Source organism: Podarcis muralis, chromosome 12 (assembly GCF_964188315.1).
Source record: "Podarcis muralis chromosome 12, rPodMur119.hap1.1, whole genome shotgun sequence".
In the NCBI taxonomy this organism is placed as follows: Eukaryota; Metazoa; Chordata; class Lepidosauria; order Squamata; family Lacertidae; genus Podarcis; species Podarcis muralis.
Window position 1 is genome coordinate 50,840,598 of NC_135666.1, and position 12,948 is coordinate 50,853,545.

The 12,948-nt window shown below is 42.5% G+C and overlaps 1 non-coding gene across 1 annotated transcript; it reads right to left on the reverse strand.

Annotated features, from left to right (window-relative positions):
* Nucleotides 1-12,139: 12,139 nt before the first annotated feature.
* On the reverse strand, nt 12,140-12,213 carry TRNAI-GAU (transfer RNA isoleucine (anticodon GAU)). Its single transcript has one exon. It is a non-coding gene; the product is annotated as a tRNA-Ile (tRNA).
* Nucleotides 12,214-12,948: the final 735 nt, after the last annotated feature.

A 12,948-nucleotide genomic window follows, 5' to 3' on the forward strand; every position in this document is an offset into this window, starting at 1 on the left:
ATTTTTCCACCTGGAAGCCAAATTTCTTGTCTGAATTGTAAGCCTCCATTATCTGATAATAATGAAGCCAATCTCACACTTTGTCTTTTAATTTCTCAAAACTCTGCAGTTTCAGTCTGTCTCCTTCTTGTTCCAAAATTTCCCAATATTTCGGCCATTTGGCCTCCATATTGAGCTTTTTCTGAGCTTTAGCTTCCATTGGTGACAACCACCTTGGGGTTTTATTCTCCAATAAATCCTTATATCTAATCCCCACATAATATTCTTTTGGAGGTCAGAATGATGCCCACTGTGAAGAGGCTGATCACCAGCAGAAAGAAAGGCAATAAATGGATGGAAGAATATAAGCAGCAGGATTTATTTGGTTGCTCTTCCTTGGGCACCCATGTTTACATGGAGGCTGCATAGCTCAGCAGCTACACGCGGGGACACTTAAGTAATCTGGAGAACTGGGAATGATCAAGTCTGTTGCTGCATCCCTTCCCTGATGATAAATCCTGAAATTGGCAACGTTGAACTGCTTTCTCTTTCCTCACCACTGTAGAAGCCACCAGCACCGAAAGAACATTTGGGGCATAGTGGCCAAAATATTACAGCATTAGACTAGCGTAGATGGTACTATAACAGAGAGTTTATAGGCTCAAATCTCTGTTGGGGATTATTTCCTCCTTGGCAAATCTAACCATAACTATTTCTGAATATTTGAGCATCTCTTGTCTAGGCAAAAATGATATATAGCTTTCTTCTCTGTTTCATTTTCTTACTATTGTGTTTTACCTGCAATCTTGTTTTCATTTTTATTGCTTACAGATTATTATTATTATCTTACTTTTTAAAAAAAAGCACAACAGAAACAAAACAGCTTTATTAAATTTTAAAGAGTTTGCAGAGTAAAAGGAGGCATTAAAAAGAAAGAGAGAGAGAGAGCTGTTTACTTTAAATGGGAGCCATCAAAGCATGGCTAGTTTTCTCCTTAGTTATAACTATATTTCAAATTTAGAGAAGTGCGTCCTTCATCATGTTTACAGAACAAGATACATTCTAGGGAACGACGACTATCAGGGGAAACGAATAAGACATAAAGAACAGGGGAAAGAACATAACAAGCACGTAAAAGTTTTGTTCTGAAGTGATAATTTTTACCTGCCAGAGCTGTAGAAATCAGTTTCACCTGCACTATACTTTTAAAGCAGCATAACACCACTTTAAGCGGTTGTGGCTTTCAAAAAAATAATAATCCTGGGAACTGTAGTTTGTTATGACTGCTGAGAGATGTTAGGAGACCCCTGTTCCCTTTACAGAGCTACAATTCTCAGTGTTCCCTGGAAAAGGCATTGACAGTTAAACCCGAGGCTTTTTTCCCAGCTGGAACTTTCCGGAATTCAGTTCCGGCTCCTCTCAGGTGGGCAGCATTGCCATTCTAAGAGAACGAGGGAGGCATTCATGGCACCTCTTCTTCTAGAAAAATAACACTGGCTAAGCATCTCCCACATTGCAGCGTCTGAGATGAGCCCAAAGTAGCATACAGTCATACCTCATGTTACGTCCGCTTCATGTTATGTTCTTTCAGGTTACGTCCCGCGGCGACCCGGAAGTACCAGAAAGGGTTACTTCCAGGTTTCGCTGCTCACGCATGCGCAGATGTGCAAAATGACGTCACACGCATGTGCAGAAACAGCAAATTGCAACCCGCACGTGCGCAGGTGCGCCACTGCGGGTTGCGCTCTTTTTAGGTTGCGAACGGGCCTCCGGAACAGATTCCGTTTGCAACCAGAGGTACCACTGTACACCTTCAGTGAAGGTTCCCTATGTCATGAAGGGAGGGAGTCTTCTGTCTCAAGACAGGGATAAACCAGCTCCTTTAAGTAGTCTGGGAAATCCCAGTATCTGGGGAACCATGTTTCTGAAGCTAAGCAGCCTGAACAGATCACCATTGGCCTTTCCATGTGTGAGTAGGATATGTATATAAACACATATTTGACATCCTCCAGCATTTTAATGATGGCATTAGATTAATTAATGGTATCTTCAACCTGGCTAGAAGGAAAGCAGTGCACTGGGAAGTCAGAGGTGTAGATTCCTCACTTTCTGATTAGGATGTTGGCGGTTTGAATCCCTGCAATGGGATGAGCTCCTGTTCTTCTGTGCCAGCTCCTGCCAACCTAGCAGTTTGAAAGCATGCCAGTGTAAGTAGATAAATAGGTACTGCTGAGTTAAGAGCGGTAGACTCGTAATGTGGTGAACCAGTTTCGCATCTCCGCTCCTCCACATGCAGCTGCTGGGTGACCTTGGGCTAGTCACACTTCTCTGAAGTCTCTCAGCCCCACTCACCTCACAGAGTGTTTGTTGTGGAGGATTGTTAGCCGCTTTGAGACTCCTTCGGGTAGTGATAAAGCGGGATATCAAATCCAAACTCTTCTTCTTAAAAATAAAATAATAAAAAATAAAAATAGGTACCGCTGTGGTGGGAAGGTAAATGGCATTTCTGTCATGGTGTTCCGTTGCGCCAGAAGCGGTATAGTCCTGCTGGCCATATGACCCAGAAAGCTGTCTGTGGACAAACGCCAGCTCCCTTGGCCTGAAAGCGAGATGAGTGCCACAACCCCATAGTTGCCTTTGACTGGACTTAACTGTCCAGGGGTCCTTTACCTTTTTAGATTCCTCACAGAGCTACAATTCCCAGAGTTTCTTGTGAAGAGGGATTGATTGTGAAAACACTTTGGGAACTGTAGCTTGGGCAGGGAGGTAAACAGAGTTTCTCCTAATAACTCTCAGGATGCTTAACAAACCACAGCTCCCAGAATTCTTTGGAGGAAGCCATGGCATCGCAATGCTTTAAATTTATGGTGTGAACATGCCCCAAGAGTCTCTTTGGCTAAAGCTGCAATCCTATGCATATTTACCTGGGAGTAAACTCCACTGAACTCAGTGGGATTTACCTGTACTTTTGGAAATCTGTAGGACTCTGGTTTCCAAAAGTACAGGTAAATTCCAAAAGTACAGGTATTGGAAGACACAAGACATACCCACTCTGGAAGAATGGCAGATGAAGGTGATGGGCTACATGGGATTGGCGGAAATGACTGGTAGAATCCGAGACCAGGGAGAAGAGTCAGTGGAAGAAGACTGGAAGAAATTTAAAGACTATTTACAGAGATACTGTAAAATTAATGAATGTTAGAATGATGTTGGATTGAAATTAAGTGGTTTCTAGCTAATGGTATAAAAGAATATGAAAAAATTGTTTTTTATAAGTAAAAATTTAATGTTATAACAATTTAAGATTAAAGATCTGGGTAAAATAAAGAGGGAAAGAAACTGCTGAGCTAATAAATTGAACTGGAATACAAAAAAGGGAGGTACGAGGAGGTCCGGGAAACAAGTAAATGAAAAATAATGTGATGAAAGGATTGATTGTTTTTAACTGTTTTTATTTTGTATTTTTTCTTTTTTCTTTTTCTATTTTGTAATGTAAAAACCCTAATAAAATTTTTATAAAAATAATATCTGTAGGACTCTGCTGTAAAAATTGACATGGTCTACTTCTGTTTCCTCTTTAGAAGCAGTACTGGGCAAATTTCCCTTTTTTGTTGTTTTAACAGGGACTGCTATTATCCCACAGTATCACAGATACGGTGGCACCTTCCAAAAACTGATGTCTGCAGTTTGAGCGTTCTGACAAACACCAGTTCCAATTCATGACCACAAGATGTATTGTTGGTCACCAGTTTGGATGACATTGAAAGGAGTTCAGACAAGGAGTTCCTGAAGGATAGTTCCATTGGTGAATGCTAGCACAATTGCTATGTTCTACTCAGGTCGAAAGGGAGAAATGCGCTAAGAGGAAGGCACGCTTAGCAAACGCTCACCATGATCAACTCCCACCCAGAAACGTATGTCCCCACTGTGGAAGGACGTGTGGATCCAGAATTGGCCTCCACAGTCACTTACGGACTCACTTTTAAAACCGTGTTCATGGAAGACAATCTTACTTGGTTACAAGTGATCGCCAAAGAAGAAAGAAGAAGATATAAATAAATAAATTTTTGTTGTTGTTGTGACTACCACCACCATTACTATCGTCTAGCTGGTCTTGTCTTATGCTCAGTGTAGAAAATCTCCCTTTTAAGATTGGGATCCAAATGACTAAAATGACTAAAACATAAGTTTTCCTACTGATTTCTCTGCCAGCATCGAGATAATACTTACCGCTTCGATTTCATGATTGATGCCTGGCTGCCTTCTTTTTCTTCTTTTTTCTTTAATACATGCATTTATGGAATACAGAAAGCCAAAAAGAGAATAAAGCGAGGAATAACACACAAAACCCTGCCATATATACATAAAATGCTTGGCAAGGATAAATCCTTTTGTATTATTGTTCTCATATATTGCCTATAGCAAGACCTGCTGAATTCTAAGAACTTCTCCCCAGAATGATTGCATTCTTAACCGTAAACAGGACCACAGCAAGTCTAAAATGGCAAGGCAATAATACCTGTCTATCAAATGACAAATTCTGCGTGGCACAGTTTAGCAGGAGGAAAGCAGAAGCAGTCCTCTGGGGCCTCAGCGCTCTCCTGATGGCCTTGACAAACACAAATATTCAGTAATAGATTTGCTGTCTCATCCTATTACACTAAATTTTGCTTGACAGCTTCTGAATTTAAGAATGTTCACCTGCCGCACTTGTAGAAGGAAGAACTTATCTGAAGGGTCACAGCAAAAAGAAGCAAGGTGCATTTCATATGGCTCTGATCCTTGGCCAAACTTTTCATTGGCTTAAGATACAATATTACCGAGACATAGCTTGCAGGTCAAGTGCTAACCTCAAATCCACATACAACCATAAACCATGTTAAGGGAGTCAATGAGATACAGCAGCTAGAGCAGGCGTGGGGAACCTGTAGCTCTGCAGACGTTTTTGGACTTCCATCAGCCTCTGCCAGAATGGCCAATAGTCATGGATGATCAGAGTTGTAGTCTAGAAACATCTGAAGGGCCACAGGCTTCTCAATACTGGGTTAGAGTGTCAAACTAGGACCTGGGAAACGAATGTTAAAATCCCCATTCAGCCATTAAGCTCACTTGGGCCAGCCAGTCATGCACTCTCAGCCTATCCTACGTCATAGCGTTGATGCAAGAATAAAATGGGAAGAGGCAGTGGTGTAGCGTGGGTTGTGGGCACCCAGGGCAGGGCAAATGTTGTGGCCCCCTGGTGAACTGTGCAGCTGGGGTTGATGAGGCATTGGCGGCATGCACAGAGCCCATGTGGAGGGTGAACGGAGCTGCCTCCAACAGGCCCCCTGCGCACTGCCTCCATCCACCTGCCCACTAAGCCAACCCCCTGCTGCCAGGGCTCTGTGCCTGTCGTGGGGGGTGCCTGATTGTGCCTCCTCCAAAATGTGCACCCAGAGCCACGGCCCCTCTGCCCCTGCTACACCTCTGGGAAGAGGGACAAATGCGCGTGGCACCTTGAGCTCACTGAAGAGCTGGCGAGATATAAAATAAATGAACAAAACCTCTTTGTGTTTGAGGGAATCGTGTCCTCATACCTCATTTGCTAAAGATGGTGCAAATGGTCTCTGTTCACTCAGATCCTTCTGCTGCAAGAAAAGGCTGGGAGGGAAAGGAACACTCAGTTGTAGGTATGGAAGAAGAGGAAGAGTTTGGATTTGATATCCTGCCTTTCACTCCCTTTAAGGAGTCCCAAAGTGGCTAAGATTCTCCTTTCCCTTCCTCCCCCACAACAAACACTCTGTGAGGTGAGTGGGGCTAAGAGACTTCAAAGAAGTGTGACTGGCCCAAGGTCACCCAGCAGCTGCATGTGGAGGAGCAGAGACGCGAACCCGGTTCACCAGATTACAAGACTACCGCTCTTAACCACTACACCACATTGGACCGTAATTCACACCAAAAGCGATTGCACCGTCAGGAAAGAAAACCATTCTAAATCAAAGTCTAAAATGTGCTGGAAAGGTAAAGGGAAAAAGGGTACTTTTTGTCATATGTGGTGGTCATGTAAGATGAGAAAAGACTTATGGGAAATGATATATAATGAACTGGGGAAAATGTCAAAAATAACTTTTTCTAAGAAACCAGAAGCTTTTTGTTTAGATATTATAGGACCGGAGATACCTACAGACCAGACAAAACTATTTATGTACATGACCACGACTGCGTGGACTCTCTTAGCCCAGAAATGGAAAGATGGTACAACTCTGACCAAGGAAGAATGGCAGGCAAAATGGATGAACTACGCCGAGATGGCAAAACTTATAGGAAGAATTAGAAATCAGGAAGAGGAGGTCTTTAATAAAGAATGGGGGAAAGTTTATAATTTATTTGAAAAGCTATTGTAAACAACTACATAAAGGTAAAGGTGCCCCTGACCATTAGGTCCAGTCGCAGATGACTCTGGGGTTGCGGCGCTCATCTCGCTTTATTGGCCGAGGGAGCCAGGGTTTGTCTGCAGACAGCTTCCTGGTCATGTGGCCAGCATGACTAAGCCGCTTCTGGCAAACTAGAGCAGCACACGGAAATGCCGTTTACCTTCCCGCCGGAGCAGTACCTATTTATCTACTTGCACTTTGATGTGCTTTTGAAATGCTAGGTTGCCAGGAGCTGGGACTGAGCAACGGGAGCTCACCCCGTCGCAGGGATTCGAACCGCCGACCTTCTGATCGGCAAGCCCTAGGCTCAGTGGTTTAGACCACAGCGCCACCCGCGTCCCAAACAACTACATACATTGGTAGGATTGACAGAAAACTTGTAGTAAAAAATTTGAACTATGGATTGTCAAAGGATTTATAAAAATGGAGTTATGACAGAGATGAAGAGGGGGAAATCATTACGTTAAGATCCACAGTTGGGGGGGGGGGAGTCAGAGGTGAGTCGGAAGGGATTATATGTGATTTCCGGTAACTGGTATTCCAAAGTATATTGCCTCTGAGAGTAGAACTAAATAAGAACTCTTAAATACAAATGAGACTGTTAATGTACAGTCACAATGAATCAATCCCTTTCTGTAAATTAGTATAAAAGACTTACCTCACAATTCTTACTGAGACATAAATCCTATTGAATTCAGTGGGGCTTACTCTTAGCATTAGGATTGCAGCCTCAGTCAAATTTGCTGTTTTTTGCACTATTTCCTGGAAAGTTTGTCGAAATTTGAGTTTAAGCAGTGCTTTCTTCTTCTTCTTCAGGGGATACTCAAGGGCACGAAGTACCGGCACCTCTTTTTTGTTGTTAAAAAGTATAACACTTACTGTAACAACTTCAAGGTGAGTACCAATTTTCCTAGGGGGAAAAAGCACTGGGTTTAAGTATGCTGACTTAAAAATATATATTCATATTCACACTGTGGCCTTGGGTTGGTTGTATATTAATGCCTTTGATCTGCTGGGTTTCTTAGCATTTGCTCTTGTCATGCAATCTGTCTGCTTATATTAGAATTTTCTGTTGTCTTTGTTGAGGTCTTGGGATAATTCAGTTGCGGCAGTTTGACATTTTCTGTTCTTGTTTTCATTTAGACTAGTTGAAATCACGGCTCAGAACAACTTTGCTTTGGCTAAGATGATTTCCTTTTGCAGCTTTGATCTGGCTTAGTTTTGTTGTTTTTTAATCAAAAAGAAGAGCTTCAGTGTGGGTAACAAAGTTTGTTCTATGTGAATCACAAATTCATAGCCAGCTTGTGTTTGGATTTCCCCGAGTACACAAGATGCTTGGAAATGCACTCTAATATTATGAAGCAATGGACCATCATATTATGAAGATATATAACTTTTGGATTAAAACAAAATATAAAAGTTAGCTTTCAAAAATGTTTCTATTGCTTTTTGTTAACATAAATAAGGGGTTAAATGCTGATACCACAAGCTAATAATAACTAAGGCTGCAATCCTAATCCCACTTACCTGGAAGTAAGTCCCATTGAATTTAATAAGACTTACTTCTGTGTTGATATTGTGAGGATTACAACTTTGCTTGCCCTAAATTTTTTTTTTAAAAAAGTAGTTAAGCAGGCTAATAAAGTTGTCAGGGGCTTCTGGAAGGAAGGATAAAAGATCAGTAATAACAAGGGAGACCTGTAGCGAAATGTTGTATTCAGATGTTCAGGTAGTAACTCACAAGCTGTGTGAGTGGTTAAAAAACATTGTTTCCGATGAGACCTGTGTACTGTCAAATATTTCTCCAATAGAAATTGGGACGTCCTATTCCATTATTATTATTATTATTATTATTATTATTATTATTATCATTATTATTACTACTACTACTACTACTACTATTACTACTACCCCGCCCATCTGACTGGGTTGTCCCAGCCACTGGATGGCTTCTAACATATATAAAAACATAACAAAACATTTAAAAACTTCCCTATACAAGGCTGCCTTCAAATGTCTTCTAAAGGTTGCATAGTGATTTATCTCCTTGGCTTGCAGGTTGCACAACTCCACACCCTCCAATATTTCTCCAATGAAAATAGGGGCGTCCTAAGGAAAAGCGGGACATTCTGGGACCAAATCAGAAACCAAGGATGGCTTCTGTAAATTGGGAAAGTCCCTGGAAAACAGGGACATTTGGAGGGTATGTTATGTTATAGGTGGGTTCTAGTCAGGGAAGATTCTGGAGCAGTTCATTAAGCAAACAGTCTGTGAGCACCTAGAAAGGAATGCTGTGATCACCAATAGTCAGCATGGATTTCTGAAAAATAAGTCATGTCAGACTAACCTGATCTCGTTTTTTGACAGAATTACAACCCTGGTAGATGAAGGGAACGCAGTGGATGTAGCCTACCTTGATTTCAGCAAGGCATTTGACAAGGTGCCCCATGATATTCTTGTAAAGAAGCTGGTAAAATGCGGACTTGACTATGCTACCACTCAGTGGATTTGTAACTGGCTGACTGACCGAACCCAAAGGGTGCTCATCAATGGTTCCTATTCATCCTGGAGAAGAGTGACTAGTGGGGTGCCACAGGGTTCTGTCTTGGGCCCGGTCTTATTCAACATCTTTATCAACAACTTGGATGATGGACTCAAGGGCATCCTGATCAAATTTGCAGATGACACCAAACTGGGAGGGGTGGCTAACACCCCAGAGGACAGGATCACACTTCAAAACGACCTTGACAGATTAGAGAACTGGGCCAAAACAAACAAGATGAATTTTAACAGGGAGAAATGTAAAGTATTGCACTTGGGCAAAAAAAATGAGAGGCACAAATACAAGATGGGTGACACCTGGCTTGAGAGCAGTACATGTGAAAAGGATCTAGGAGTCTTGGTTGACCACAAACTTGACATGAGCCAACAGTGTGACGCGGCAGCTAAAAAAGCCAATGCAATTCTGGGCTGCATCAATAGGAGTATAGCATCTAGATCAAGGGAAGTAATAGTGCCACTGTATTCTGCTCTGGTCAGACCTCACCTGGAGTACTGTGTCCAGTTCTGGGCACCACAGTTCAAGAAGGACACTGACAAACTGGAACGTGTCCAGAGGAGGGCAACCAAAATGGTCAAAGGTCTGGAAACGATGCCTTATGAGGAACGGCTAAGGGAGCTGGGAATGTTTAGCCTGGAGAAGAGGAGGTTAAGGGGTGATATGATAGCCATGTTCAAATATATAAAAGGATGTCACATAGAGGAGGGAGAAAGGTTGTTTTCTGCTGCTCCAGAGAAGCGGACACGGAGCAATGGATCCAAACTACAAGAAAGAAGATTCCACCTAAACATTAGGAAGAACTTCCTGACAGTAAGAGCTGTTCGACAGTGGAATTTGCTGCCAAGGAGTGTGGTGGAGTCTCCTTCTTTGGAGGTCTTTAAGCAGAGGCTTGACAACCATATGTCAGGAGTGCTCTGATGGTGTTTCCTGCTTGGCAGGGGGTTGGACTCGATGGCCCTTGTGGTCTCTTCCAACTCTATGATTCTATGATTCTATGATTCTATGATTCTAGTCAACCTGGAACAGGAGCCCCTTAGTGCTCCTGGCAATGTGGAGTTTCAGAAGGAAAGGAAAGGAAAGGAAAGGAAAGGAAAGGAAAGGAAAGGAAAGGAAAGGAAAGGAAAGGAAAGGAAAGGAAAGGAAAGGAAAGGAAAGGAAAGGAAAGGAAAGGAAAGGAAAGGAGCAACAGTAGATGTCATCCTCAGCTGTGCTATCTAACTTCCTACATGGCAGGTGAAGGGAGTCCCTGGGAAAAGGACAGGGCCCTCCTGTTCATGAGGCAGACTGAAGCAGCTGCCTCAGGTGGCAGAATCCAAGGGGTGGCTGCAGCAGCTTCCAGGTTCTGGTGAAATCTCCTGAGCCCCATGAGATTGTGAGGAGGACTCTGAGAGATCCCGCCAGAAGTTGCAGCCGCACGACCCCAGTAAGCGAGGCTTTTGCAGGGGCAGCAAAGGGATGGGCTCTGGAAATACAGGGCGGCAACTTCCCATTTCACCTCAGGTGGCAAAACGGGCCAGACCAGCCCTGGAAAGGGAAGCAGCATCCTTTTCCATTTCCTTCCATCTTCCTTATAATGCAGGAAGAGTGGCATATCTGAAGGAGCATCTCCACCCCCATCGTTCTACCCAGACACTGAGGTCCAGCGCTGAGGGCCTTCTGGTGGTTCCCTCGCTGCGAGAAGCCAAGTTACAGGGAACCAGGCAGAGGGCCTTCTCGGTAGTGGCACCCGCTCTGTGGAACACTCTCCCACTAGATGTCAAAGAGAACAACAACTACCAGACTTTTAGAAGACATCTGAAGGCAGCCCTGTTTAGGGAAGCTTTTAATGTTTAATAGGTTATTGTATTTTAATATTCTGTTGGAAGCCACTCAGAGTGGCTTATACCCCAGATGGGTGGGGTATAAATAAATTATTATTATTATTATTATTATTATTATTATTATTATTATTATTATGTTTTTTTACACTACTGATATATATCCCCAGTGCTATTTTTCCAGAAAAAGAATTTACCATGAACTTGTTCTTTTATAATGACAATGCTGCCCGTCTGAGAGGTGCCGGAACTGAGTTCCAGCAAGTTCCGGTTAAACAACAACAACATATGCCCCAAACCCTGACTTTCCCCTTCAAATTTAATTTATTAAGAGACTGAGAAGATCAATTAATTCCTCCCTCCCCTTTCCTCCTATTTTTTCTCCCACCTTTAAATTCCACTTATCATAGAAGCTTACAGGTTCGGTCAGATTGGGGAGGAGGTGTTTAAAATGTCTTAATTTACAGCCATATGCCTCTGTATAGCCAGGAAACCCCCTAATTATACAGAAACCACTATCTTATTTTTGGACAGTCCTGTTTTGCTTCCCAATCGATAGGAACTCAGTCACCTGAGTTCAGTGTTAGAGGGACTGTTGCTAGCAATAAATTCATAAGGAATCGCGAATGCCAGCCTCAGATGTGCAGACACATCGCCAAATTACTCGTATCTTTTAAAGTCAAGCTCAAACAGTGAGAGACAAATGAGGCCTGGAAAGTCCAGTAGTTTCCTTTGAATGCAGGGCAGCTATAGTTTTCCAGACTCATCGCGTGCTCCATACAGTATCTTTTCGCACAGCATCAAGCAATTATGTGCTTTTTAAAAAACCCGTTGAATGATTTGTCCTGGTTTCCTAGTGCTATTTGGAATAATTGATTGCCAGTGCAATGCAATAGTATATTGAGCATCTGTCTGTTAATATCTTATTAAACGATGGCCTGACTTACACAACCATTCTTCAAATAGCTGCTGTTTTCTGTGATGTTTCATTGAACTCTTTTGGGGAGAATGATCGTGGCATTTATTCGGTGCATGGGAATAGATCAGGGCAGGGAACATTACAGGACAAACTGGAAGTGTGAAGTCCTTATAGGTTTTCTCGGAGGCTTTTTACATCTTAATCCAGAAAAGTCCCTCCCATCTGCATTGAATCAGCCTTAACCCAGTTGTGTCATTTTATCACTGTCGAGCTACCAAAAAAAGAAGAAAAATGGAGCTGTCTGGGAAAAGGGAAACCACGCTACTGAAAACCTCCACAAAACTGCTTCAATCGTGTGACATTTGCAGACAGAAGACTCACAGAATTGTAGCATTGGAAGGGACCCTGAGGATAATCTAGTCCAACCCTCTGCAATGCAGGAATATGCAGCTGTCCCTTGCAGGAATCGAACCTGCAACCTTGGCATTATCAGCGCCATGCTCTAACCAACTGAGCTATCATGACAATGTTATTTTATTTACTGTTTTTTAATTTTCTCGTGCACCGCTTCATTAATTTTGGGTTGTGCTTTATAAATCTGCAAATACGTAAAACAAAACAACCCGCTGTTCTTGAAAGGAGGACCTTTCTTGATCAGCACTGTAAATTCCCCTTCCTCATCTGTTACATACCCATATAAATATCTATCATAAATCTCTTTGGTTCACGGAAATACATCTTTTAGTTCTCCTAGAAACTTGCAGAAATGCCATCTCTTATTCCACATAGGGCTGCTTGCGCATGGGTTGCGGGTGGGGGTGGTAAATGAAGAGAAGTCTGCATATTTCATTCATTTATTCATTTATTCGTTCATTAAATTTATATCCTGCCTTTCCTCCCAAAGGCACTCAAGGAAGCAAACGCAGTGAAGTTAAGACAGTACAAATGGCAAGAAAATAAAAACACATTTTAACTTCAGTGGTACCTTGGTTCTCAAACGCCTTGGTTCCCAAACACCGAAAACCCGGAACTAAGTGTTCCAGTTTTCAAATGTTTCTCGGAAGCCGAACATCCGATGCAGTTGTCGGCTGTTGTTTCCAGGGCGCCTGCACCAATCAGAAGCTGCGCCTTGGTTTTCAAACATTTTGGAAGTCAAATGGACTTCTGGAACGGATTGATTTTGGTGCTTTTGTTTTTGCTATTTATTTTGCGTTTTTGTTTTTAAGGCTTTTTGGTTAATTTGTTTTTGTGACTGTGTGA